Source organism: Bidens hawaiensis, unplaced genomic scaffold (genome assembly GCF_021521415.1).
Source record: "Bidens hawaiensis isolate Kalapana, Puna unplaced genomic scaffold, B.hawaiensis_p1.1 tig00042975_1, whole genome shotgun sequence".
Lineage (NCBI taxonomy): Eukaryota > Viridiplantae > Streptophyta > Magnoliopsida > Asterales > Asteraceae > Bidens > Bidens hawaiensis.
Genome location: NW_027505816.1, coordinates 150,920 through 163,447, shown reverse-complemented (window position 1 = coordinate 163,447; position 12,528 = coordinate 150,920). Strand labels below are relative to the sequence as shown.

Below are 12,528 nucleotides of genomic sequence, written 5' to 3'. Positions count from 1 at the left end.
ACAACTAACAACGGAAATGTTGGATTCGGCCCAATCTTTTACTAAAAATATTGGGCCGAATTTTATTGAAATTCAATTAAGAGAACGAACGTTATATTTTCTTATCCTTATCCAAAGTATCCGTTGTTTGGAATTTAATCAATAGTATTAAGAATTCTCAGATGTACTAGTACTAGCAGTGCATCAAAGATGCAGTCATTGATTCTACCGAGAGGCCACAATTGCTGCGAGCAAACATATTAATAACGAGGAACGCGTTTTTTGTTATGCTACTAATACTTGTACTTGCTCTGCTATTCTGCCCCATCCTGGCTGAGGAAGAGTTACGGGCGCGTAAAACAAAAAAATACATTTCCAGTTTCGGACGGGTGAGTAACGCGTAAGAACCTACCATTGGGAGGGGAACAACAGCTGGAAACGGCTGCTAATACCCCGTAGGCTGAGGAGCAAAAGAAGGAATCCGCCCGACGAGGGGCTCGCGTCTGATTAGCTAGTTGGTGAGTTAATAGCTTACCAAGGCGATGATCAGTAGTTGGTCCGAGAGGATGATTAGCCACACTGGGACTGAGACACGACCCAGAGTCCTACAGGGAGGCAACAATGGGGAATTTTCTGCAAATGTCGCGTGGAGGGAGAAGGCCACGGGTCGTGAACTTCTTTTCCTGGAGAAGAAGCAATGACTAGGCCTGTAAACGAACCAAACGTTCGGTGAACTGTTCGTGAACCGTTTGGCAGAAAGTTCGTTTATGTTCGTTTATTTAACAAACGAACTAACATGAACACAAAAATTGTGTTCGTTTAACTAAATGAACGAACATGAAAAAATGTTCTGTTCGTTCATTTATGTTCATGAACGTTCGTTTATGTTCGTTTTTGTATTAATAAAAAATAATTAAATATTATCTAGATATGTCATCTGCTTAAAGGTTTTATATTTGTTAATTTGTGTTCATTTATGTGTTTTCAGATTTAAGTTTGTTTATGTTTGTTTGTATTCAATATTCATTCACATTGGTTCGTATATGTTTATTTATGTTCGTTTATCTTTGTTTAGTTATGTTTGTTTAGATTTTAAACAAACGAACATAAACGAACACAAATGTCCATTTTTAAATAAACGCACATAAACATAAATATTTGTTCGATTAATTATAAAGTTAAATGAATGAAGACGAATATGTCATTGTTCGTGTTCATTCGATTCATTTATGGGCTTTCAATATTCACATTGATGAATACATCGGTCTTATTTTCTAGCATCTACCGATTTTATTTTTGTTTGTTTGTGTTTGTGAACCGTTCGTGAACACATTAATTTTCTTAATGAACGAACACGAACATAAAATCTCGTTCGGTAAGTGTTCGTGAACCGTTCGTGAACACAATATTTTCTTAACGAACGAACATGAACAAGGCCTTGTTCGTGTTCGATCGGTTCGTTTACAGCCTTGGCAATGACAGTATATGGGGAATAAGCATCGGCTAACTCTGTGCCAGCAGCCACGTTAATACAGAGGATGCAAGCGTTATCCGGAATGATTGGGCGTAAAGCGTCTGTAGGTGGCTTTTTAAGTCCGCTGTCAAATCCCAGGGCTCAACTCTGGACAGGAGGTGGAAACTACCAAAATGGAGTACGGTAGGGGCAGAGGGAATTTCCGGTGGAGCGGTGAAATGCATAGAGATCGGAAAGAACACTAACAGCGAAAGCACTCTGCTGGGCTGACACAGACACTGAGAGACGAAAGCTAGGGGAGCTACAATATGGGTAAAAAAGCCAAAATAAGTTATTTTAGCCCTTATAAAAAGAAAACTGATTCTTGAACCCCTTTCACGCTCATGTCACGTCGAGGTACTGCAGAAGAAAAAACTGCAAAATCCGATCCAATTTATCGTAATCGATTAGTTAACATGTTGGTTAACCGTATTCTGAAACACGGAAAAAAATCGTTGGCTTATCAAATTATCTATCGAGCCGTGAAAAAGATTCAACAAAAGACAGAAACAAATCCACTATCCGTTTTACTTCAAGCAATACATGGAGTAACTCTGGGTATAGCAGTAAAAGCAAGACGTGTAGGTGGATCGACTCATCAAGTTTCCATTGAAATAGGATCCACACAAGGAAAAGCACTTGCCATTCGTTGGTTTTTAGCGGCATCCCGAAAATCGTCCGGTGGTGTCGAAATATGGCTTTCAAATTAAGTTCCGAATTAGTGGAAATAAATGATTCAATGATCAGATCAAATAATATTATTATGGTTCGAGAGAAAATAATAGTATCTACTCGGACACTACAGTGGAAGTGTGTTGAATCAGGAGCAGGCAGTAAGCGTCTTTTATATGAGCGCTTTATTCTGTCTCCACTTATGAAAGGTCAAGCAGACACAATAGGCATTGCGATGCGAAGAGCTTTGATTGGAGAAATCGAAGGAACATGTATCACACGCGCAAAATCTGAGAAAATCTCACACAAACATTCTACCATAATGGGTATTCAAGAATCAATACAATTTTTTTCTAATTAAGTGAGTTAAATGTGTGAAATAACTAAAAGAAAATAAAAATATGAAGAAAATTGTAAAATAACGCAAGAAAAACAATTTATTCTTCACGTCCAGGATTACGTCCTGGATCATTGGATAGGAATCCAAAGATGAAGAGAGAAACAAAGAATATTACCATTAACTACTTCATTTATGAAATTCATAGTAATAGAGATACATGTCCCACCGAGACAGAATTTGTAACTATAAAAAAAAGATATACAAATTAATAATATATTTGATCTAGATTAAATGAAATCCATGATTCAATATATTACTTATTAAACTTAATTCAAATTATTTTCTATATGAATTGAATTCAAATTCTTGAATTTGAATTGATTTATTCACGAGGAGCTGGATGAGAAGAAACTCTCACGTCCAGTTCTATAGTAGAGATGGAATTAAAAAAAACCATCAACTATAACCCCAAAAGAACCAGACTCCGTAAACAACATAGAGGAAGAATGAAGGGAATGTCTTATCGAGGTAATACTATTTGTTTTGGTAAATACTCTCTTCAGGCACTTGAACCCGCTTGGATCACATCTAGACAAATAGAAGCAGGTCGACGAGCAATGACACGAAATAATAAAGGTGACAAATTTTATTTATGTAAGATAATAATACAGAGCTATTTTCTTAATGAGTCATACGGTGTTTTTGATGTGTTGTAAAACACACTTGTTTTCCGTACCTTTTTATCATCTTTTTATTGCTTAATTATCTAATAAATAATGGTCTTGGCTTGTTTTAACATGATCTTACAAAGTTTATTATTTTTCATAGGTTACGGGTTTTAAAAGAGGAAAGGACCGGGTTTTGGAAGACTTGAAAGGCCTTTATAATCAATGTTTGAAGAACCAAGTTGAAGCCCGACCTAAAAGCCCATTTGTGTGAGTCTTACATGTGTTATTACAATATAACACACAAAAAATAGAAACCCTAGGACCTCAATTACCTCCGATCGACAGTAGGGAGATAGCAAAAGAAAAAAAAATATTATAAACCTAAAGCTTTGTCAAACTTGGTTACTATATTGGGCAGCAAAAGGAGCAACCAATCAAGAAAGCATAAAAAGAAAATCAACTCCAAGTTGATTCGTGGAGTACGATCAGTAGCAACAAAGGAAAAAAAAACTAATTCTTGATGATTGTTGTGATCGACCAACATCAAAGGGACTGTTTGGAGCAGGAGAAGCAAGGATGAAAAAGTAAAGGTGCAAGCACATGTTATCCAACGAGAGAACGCCCGGTTCAATAATTATTCATCCAAACTTTGTTGCTCGGTTTGATTTTGTTATATCAGTTTTGAATTCAGACTTTGAACTTATTTATTTTGATTTGCTATTGAACATGAGTATGAGTAGCTAAACTTTTTAGTACTACATAGGTGGAGATGAATATTGATTTTGCTTGATGGTTTATTTGGTTTTGATTGGACACATGACGTATTATTATTGAAAATCTTTATTTAATTTGATCTTTGGTGTGTTAAAATATTGTTTTTATATAATTATTGCTTGTGATTCCTGTTGGGTTTCTATGGATATTTTAGACTTAGTTAATCATTTAACTAGTCATTAAAAGGCGGAAGCGTGATTATCTATAAACTTTATGTACATATATCCATATATATTACAAGTTCATATGTGTGTTAATCTATGAATAACCATTTATTCTTGTTTCAAGATTACCATTAATCTTAAGATTAGAAACCCGAGACTAAGGATCAAATAATACGGAAAAACTAAACTATCAAAGCTTGTAAAACTTACATTCTTAACTCCTTAAGAGATGTAGTTGATGGTTGAAGAAGATGATGATGTTGATGCTAGACTTTCAAAGGGAAAATCTTCAAACGGAAGATACCCCGAGCCTCCAACACACACCGAGCTATGTTAGGAAGCTTGAACACGAGAAACCGAGACTCGAACCTCTTTTGTTTCTTGGCTTTGGCCGAACCAAAAGCTAGAGGGAAAGAGAGAGTTGTGGTTACTTATTATATCTTGAAAGTATGTTGATCTTTCTATAATGAGATCATATCTCATTCATATCTTAAGTTAGGTTTTTGGTCAAGTAAAAGTTACTCAACCTCCATCAAGTCCTTACCAACTTTGACCAAGTGTATGGGGTGTAAGGCATACATGTCTAAATAATATATATTTTATACCTTATAAAATATATAAACATCCCATCTTTTATAAACCATTTTATAAAAGAACACATGTTTAAATAATCATTCCAATAATAATTATTTGAATAAATAAATTAACCAATTAATTTATTTAACACTTTCAAGTAATTATTCAGAAACCCGATTTCTGAATGTGTTGTGTTCTGTATTTGTTTTATAGATCATATCTCAACAAATACATAATTGGTGTGTGTCTAACTCGTTATTGGGTATGACCCGACTTGGATCAAACACGGCTAGCCACATTAACCTAATTATGTGTCTCGGGCATACGGTATTCCAACAATCTCCCACTTGCACGTGACTCATAGGAAGTTAATGCTAATGGTGAATACCGCCTAACAACAGGTCACCATCCCTAGTGTGTTTGACTAAGTGCCATTCAATAACATCATCCACTTCAAGTCCATACTTGATATGATATAGGTAAGTCTTATCACTACATCCCTTTGTTACTAGATGTCCTGTCAAATCGAAGAGACACAGAGTGATCATTCTCTCAATGATTTAACTTAACAGGCCTTAGACATCTAAACTCTCAACACATAAGAGGAACAAATCCCATCTTGACTGCATACACCCTTGTTGACATCTCGTATGATATCTGAGCTCTTTCTTACACGTTATCGTGTTACCGAAATAACAAAGAAGAGAGTCTAGTTATCAGACTTGATGAAAGACCAGATCCAATATGCATCTTAGGTCAAAGGACACAATGATACTCGCCTTTACTCAAGGATTACTTATGATCAGTTACACTAACTCCATGCAGTGATCCTTGAGAGCGGGTCAGTCCAATATTTGTATCCCACAAATATCTATGAACTTTGGTGGCAAACCTATGCCCTATATTCATCACATGAATATCAACCAATCCGGGTTCATAATAGTCTTACCTTCATACTTGTTCCCACAAGTATGATCGACTACGGACGTTTAGAACAACATAAGTCATTCATGGATTAAACATGCAAATATAGAACATAACTCATTGAATAATTAAAACATAATTAATTTTCATGAGATACCCATTACATTCGTTCTTATACAAACACTAAACACAGATTAAATCCACTCACTAGAATACCGAAGTCCTAATGCACAAACATGACCCTCATGCTTTGGCCTATCGAGGAGCTTCGTGAGTGGGTCCGCAATATTTTGATCGGTATGAACTTTATGAATACATATATTTCCCTTTTCAACTTCATCCCTTATGTAGTTGAATCTGCGCTCAATGTGCCTCGTTTTCTGATGAGCACGAGGCTCCTTGATCTGTGCAATAGCACCCTCATTGTCACAGAATATCTCTAGGGGCTCCTGAATGGTAGAGATAATCCCTAGATCCATGATGAACTTTTTCATCCATGCAGCCTCTTGGGCTGCCATTGAAGCGGCGATGTACTCAGATTCTGTAGTGGATAACGCGACAACATCCTGCTTCGAACTCTTCCAAGAGACAGCGCCTCCATTCAAAATGAAGACATATCCCGACTGTGACCGAGAATCATCTCGGTCATTTTGGAAACTCGCATCCACGTAACCCTTTACGACGAGTTCCTCCTCACCAAACCCATATATTAAAAACATATCCTTAGTCCTTCTAAGGTATTTTAATATATTCTTGACAGCCATCCAATGACTGTCACCTGGGTTGTGCTGGTATCTACTCGTTATGCTTAAAGCATACGAGACATCCGGTCTAGTGCACATCATTGCATACATAATAGATCCTATTGCCGAAGCATAAGGAACATGCTTCATCCTATCCTGCTCTTCCTTAGAGCTAGGACTTTGGGATGAGCTTAACACGGTTCCTCTAGGAATAGGTACCAAACCTTTCTTAGAGTTTTCCATCCTGAACCTTTTCAGGATTTTATCAATGTATGCACTTTGATTGAGTCCGATCAATTTCCTTTGTCTATCCCTATAGACCTTTATTCCCAAGATATATGTCGCTTCTCCAAGATCCTTAATTGAGAAACGACTACTTAACCACGCTTTAACGCTTTCCATACTTGGTATATCATATCCAAATAAAAGTATATCATCGACATACAAAATAAGGAACATGACTATACTCCCACTAGCCCATTTATACACACACGCCTCATCACCGTTTTGGACGAAACCAAACGCTTTGATTTCTTCATTAAAACGATGATTCCACATCCGTGATGCTTGTTTCAACCCGTAGATTGATTTCCTTAACTTACATACTTTGTCAGGATTAGATGGATCGACAAAACCTTCAGGCTGAACCATATGGACATCTTCCTCAAGATATCCATTAAGAAAAGCGGTCTTGACATCCATCTGCCATATCTCATAATCAAAATGAGCTGCAATGGCAAATAATATCCTGATCGACTTAAGCATCGCGACCGGCGAGAAGGTTTCATCATAATCAATCCCTTGAGTTTGTGTGAAACCTTTTGCTACAAGTCGTGCTTTGTAAGTATCTAGATTTCCATGCATATCGGTCTTCTTCTTGAAGACCCACTTACATCCAACCAGTTTGGAGTTAAGTGGACGATCAACCAATTCCCAAACTTGGTTATCGTGCATGGATTGCATCTCGGCGCTCATGGCTTCAAGCCATTTTTCACAATCAGGTTGTGACATAGCATCTTTGTAGGAGATCGGTTCATCCGAATCGACCAAGTAGCAACCATCCACGAGAAATCCATATCTCTCGGGAGGTTGACTAACCCTACTAGATCTGCGAGCAACGTGTGTATGATCAACCATTTGATCACCTTCAACATCCTCGTGTTGAAAGCTAGTATCGACCAACTATGTATCATCCAGTGATTCTTGAACCTCTTCAAGTTCCACTCTCTTTTCACTAGGTCCTTCCATAAGGAACTTAGTTTCTAAGAAGTATCCTTTGCGTGAAACAAACACTCTTTGTTCACTAAGATCATAGTATATATATCATATATCATCCTTTGAGTATCCTATGAAGATACACTTGATGGATCGAGCCTCAAGCTTATTTGGGGTGTCACGTTTAACATAAACTTTGCATCCCCATACCCTTAAATATGAAAGGGATGGAACCTTTCCATGCCACACTTCATAGGGTGTTCGATCCACCTTTTTGGTCGGGGCCATATTCAAAATACGAGCTGCTGTAAGTAGTGCATATCCCCAAAATGATGGTGGTAGTGAGCTTCGTGCCATCATTGATCGAACCATGTCCAACAGTGTTCGATTCCTCCTCTCGGATACTCCGTTATGTTGAGGAGTACCAGGAGGAGTGAGCTGTGAAACAATTCCACAATCTCTAAGATGACTTTGAAAAGCATCACTTAGGTATTCGCCTCCTCTATCGGAGCGGAGTACCTTGATTGTTCGGTCGAGCTGATTTTGTACTTCATTTTGAAATTCCTTGAACATTTCAAAGGCTTCATGTTTGTGTTTCATTAGATACACATACCCATATCGACTAAAATCGTCGGTAAAGGTAATGAAGTACTTTTCACTATTCCTACTAGTGGGCTTGAGAGGTCCGCATACATCCGTATGTATGATACCTAACAAGTCCTTAGCCCTTTCATTTGTACCTTTGAAAGGCTCTTTGGTCATCTTGCCTTGAATACAAGATTCACACTCATCAAACGAACCTAACTCGTTTGTTTTCAAAAGACCATTCTTTTGGAGAGTATTTACACGATTCTTGTTTATGTGTCCAAGGCGACAATGCCAAATGTAGGAATCACTCAAATCCTTTTTGAGTCTTTTGGTGGAAGTTTGATATAATGAGCTATTTGAGGTATTATCATGAACCAATTCATAAATACCGTTGTTTGGTACAGCTTTAAAATAAAAGATACCATTAGATGATACATGCATTTCTGATTTTACAAATTTAAAGTCAAAATTACATTGTCTAAGAAGGTGCACGGAAATAATGTTCCTAGTCAAACTAGGAGCATACAAAACATTCCTCAAAACAACTTCCAAACCACTTGGAAGCGATAAAGTGAAGTCTCCTCTAGCGACCACGTGCACCCTTGCACCGTTGCCCATGAAAAGACTCACTTCGCCCTTCTTTAAGTCTTTATTCCTTTTGAACCCCTGCAACCAATTGCAAATGTGAGTTCCACATCCGATATCCAATACCCATGTGTTAGAAGAAATAAGATTTAGCTCAATATTAATCATAAAGACATTACCCGAGGCATGCCCCGCATTCCTCTTGTCTCTTAGCTCCTTTAGGTAGACCGGGCAATTGCGTTTCCAATGTCCGGTCTCCCCACAACCAAAACAAGGATCATCCTTATGACCCCTCGGTTCTACAACCTTTTGTTTCTTTGCCATAACCGGTGCCTTGCCCTTACCCTTAAGGTGCACAGGAGGACCCTTTCTTTTTGCTACCTTAGCCTTAGGATTGGGCTGAGATCGATTCTTGGATCCACCTTCATTGATCGCAAACACGGGTAAAACCCTTTTACCCATGCTCGCCTCGGCTGTTTTAAGCATTGAGTGAAGTTCTCCAATGTTTTTGTCCCACCCGTTCATGTTATAATTTAACACGAAAGTGTCGAACCTTTTCGACAAAGAGTTAAGGATCAAATCCGTTGCTAACTCTTTTGAGATGGGACAATTGAGCTTGGCGAGGCGATCAATGTAACTTTTCATCTTAAGTACATAAGTTGAAACTGGTTGATTATCATCCATTCTACATGCATGCAAGGCTCGAACCGTTTCGAACCTTTCAACCCTCGATTGCTTAAGGAACATTTCCTTAAGTTGAGTAATCATGTCGTACGCATTATGGTTTTCGAAATCCTTTTGGATTTCGGTAACCATAGTCGCCAACATGAGGCATGACACTTGAATGGAATCTTCCGTGTGTTGGACCCAATTCATGTATTCGACCTCACTTCCCTCTTCCGGTTCGTTGGGGATAGGTGTTTCCAAAACATGATATAATTTTTCTTGTTTTAGAACAATCCTTAAATTTCGGAACCAATCCGAAAAGTTATTGTGATTAAGACGGTCTTTAGCGAGAATAGATCGGAGAGATACATTTTGGACGTTAGGGATTATGTTGTCGTCGACGTGTGCGGCCATCTGCAGAATTTTAATTAAGTTCATTTTAGTGTTTTACTTATTTTAATTATTAATACCCTTTTATATATACCAAATATAATTAATAATTAAAATCTAGAATCCAACGATAAACCCGACTCCGGTTAGGTGACCTTTTTCCCATTGTCGGTTTATCAAGGTAGTTATTCATAACAATTACAAACCCTTTTGCAACTTCTAGAGTTTATGGGACCGGTTCGAAATCATATTTCGTGTCGGCATGTTTATCCCATCAACACCTATTAGACCCCATGCTTGGGTGACCCTCTTCACATGGTTCTAATTTAAGTCGTCCTACTTGTATCAACTTGTAATATCAACATACAAATGGTTAGGTGACCTTTTTCCCATTTATATGCCAATATTACCTCAACATATTAATTTACTCTACGCGGTTAGGTGACCTTTTTCCCACTAAGAGCTTACTAATATGTTAAGCGTTATACAAAAGGATGGTGTTTAACTTGTTATCCTTAATTTTAAAAGGGATTTTTAGTTTTAATAATTCTAGTTGTAAAACTTTAAATCATGTTCTAACATGCATTTAGTAACATGATTATTTTGAAACCATTTTCAAAATTCTAATTTATAATAAAACCATTTTATTATGGGCGTGAGACGGCTAGTTAATAAATCCATTTTATTAAACTACGTGTCACGTGATTACCGATAATTGTTAGAACCCGTTTTATGCTTTGTTAATTAATTCTATGTGACGAAGTTGATATCCTAATATCTAACAACCACATAATCAAACAATCAATTAACAAGCATACACAATTATACTAGACACGAGCCACTAAGTTAGACCACACTTGTTAGCCGAAACAAGTGTGTGTCTTAGGTCCGATCCTAAGGGACACACGACACATGGATGTTGTAGCTCCCACTTGATCCCGCATCCAAATGCGTCAAGCATCTTCTTCAACCCCGTTGTAATCCATTGGGCTTGAACTTGGGCCTTAGCTTCCATAAGCTTCCATTTGGGCTCAATTGGTGGGCTTAGGTCCTTTTGGGCTTGAATCCCCTTAATGGGCTTGTGAGGCCCATTATCACCATACCCGGCCCAATAAGGCCCAAACTTCCAATTTTGCAATCTTCTTTAATTTTACAAAACCAAATGTCCTAATACATTTTTTATTCTATAAAATAAAGATATTACAAATAATCTATTTATTACATACCCATATGAATAAATAATTACAAAATTACAAAACTGCCCCTAATTAATTATTACAAACCGAAACTTGAATAATTAATTACAATTACAATCATCAACCACAAACAAACATCCATTTTGGTCTACGGCTCGGTCTAGTTTTAATAAATAACAAACATAACCCGTTATGTTTTAGGATCCCGTTCCAAAACCCCTTGACCTTATCGGGCCTAGCCCAACCCATTTGGGTTTGACCCAATAACTTGTTCTTGGGCTTCGGCCCATAAGAAAGTCTCATGGGCTTCGGCCCATTTAACTTTCTTCCCTTTTTTTCGGTTAACCCATTAACCAAAAGAAGTGGGCTTCGGCCCAATAGCTCGGTTTTATTTATTTATTTATTTTTTTTTATTTTTTTTAACAAAGCCAAAAATATAACAAGATTAAATACAAAAAAAAATCATGCATGTTAATTTTTTGTATAAAATCTTTCAAGGGGAAAATATAAAACCGAAAACCCGAAGCTTAGTTTCCCGTATCCCGGCTCTTGATGCCAATTGTTGGGTCTCTATGGATATTTTAGACTTAGTTAATCATTTAACTAGTCATTAAAAGGCGGAAGCGTGATTATCTATAAACTTTATGTACATATATCCATATATATATTACAAGTTCATATGTGTGTTAATCTATGAATAACCATTTATTCTTGTTTCAAGATTACCATTAATCTTAAGATTAGAAACCCGAGACTAAGGATCAAATAATACGGAAAAACTAAACTATCAAAGCTTGTAAAACTTACATTCTTAACTCCTTAAGAGATGTAGTTGATGGTTGAAGAAGATGATGATGTTGATGCTAGACTTTCAAAGGGAAAATCCTCAAACGGAAGATACCCCGAGCCTCCAACACACACCGAGCTATGTTAGGAAGCTTGAACACGAGAAACCAAGACTCGAACCTCTTTTGTTTTTTGACTTTGGCCGAACCAAAAGCTAGAAGGAAAGAGAGAGTTGTGGTTACTTATTATATCTTGAAAGTATGTTGATCTTTCTATAATGAGATCATATCTCATTCATATCTTAAGTTAGGTTTTTGGTCAAGTAAAAGTTACTCAACCTCCATCAAGTCCTTACCAACTTTGACCAAGTGTATGGGGTGTAAGGCATACATGTATAAATAATATATATTTTATACCTTATAAAATATATAAACATCCCATCTTTTATAAACCATTTTATAAAAGAACACATGTTTAAATAATCATTCCAATAATAATTATTTGAATAAATAAATTAACCAATTAATTTATTTAACACTTTCAAGTAATTATTCAGAAACCCGATTTCTGAATGTGTTGTGTTCTGTATTTGTTTTATAGATCATATCTCAACAAATACATAATTGGTGTGTGTCTAACTCGTTATTGGGTATGACCCGACTTGGATCAAACACGGCTAGCCACATTAACCTAATTATGTGTCTCGGGCATACGGTATTCCAACAATTCCGTGTATGACTTTGATTGAG

At 36.9% G+C, this 12,528-nt stretch overlaps 1 pseudogene; it reads left to right on the top strand.

Moving 5' to 3' along the window:
* The first annotated feature begins 1,332 nt into the window (after positions 1-1,332).
* On the top strand, positions 1,333-1,840 carry LOC143615452 (18S ribosomal RNA; annotated as a pseudogene).
* Positions 1,841-12,528: the final 10,688 nt, after the last annotated feature.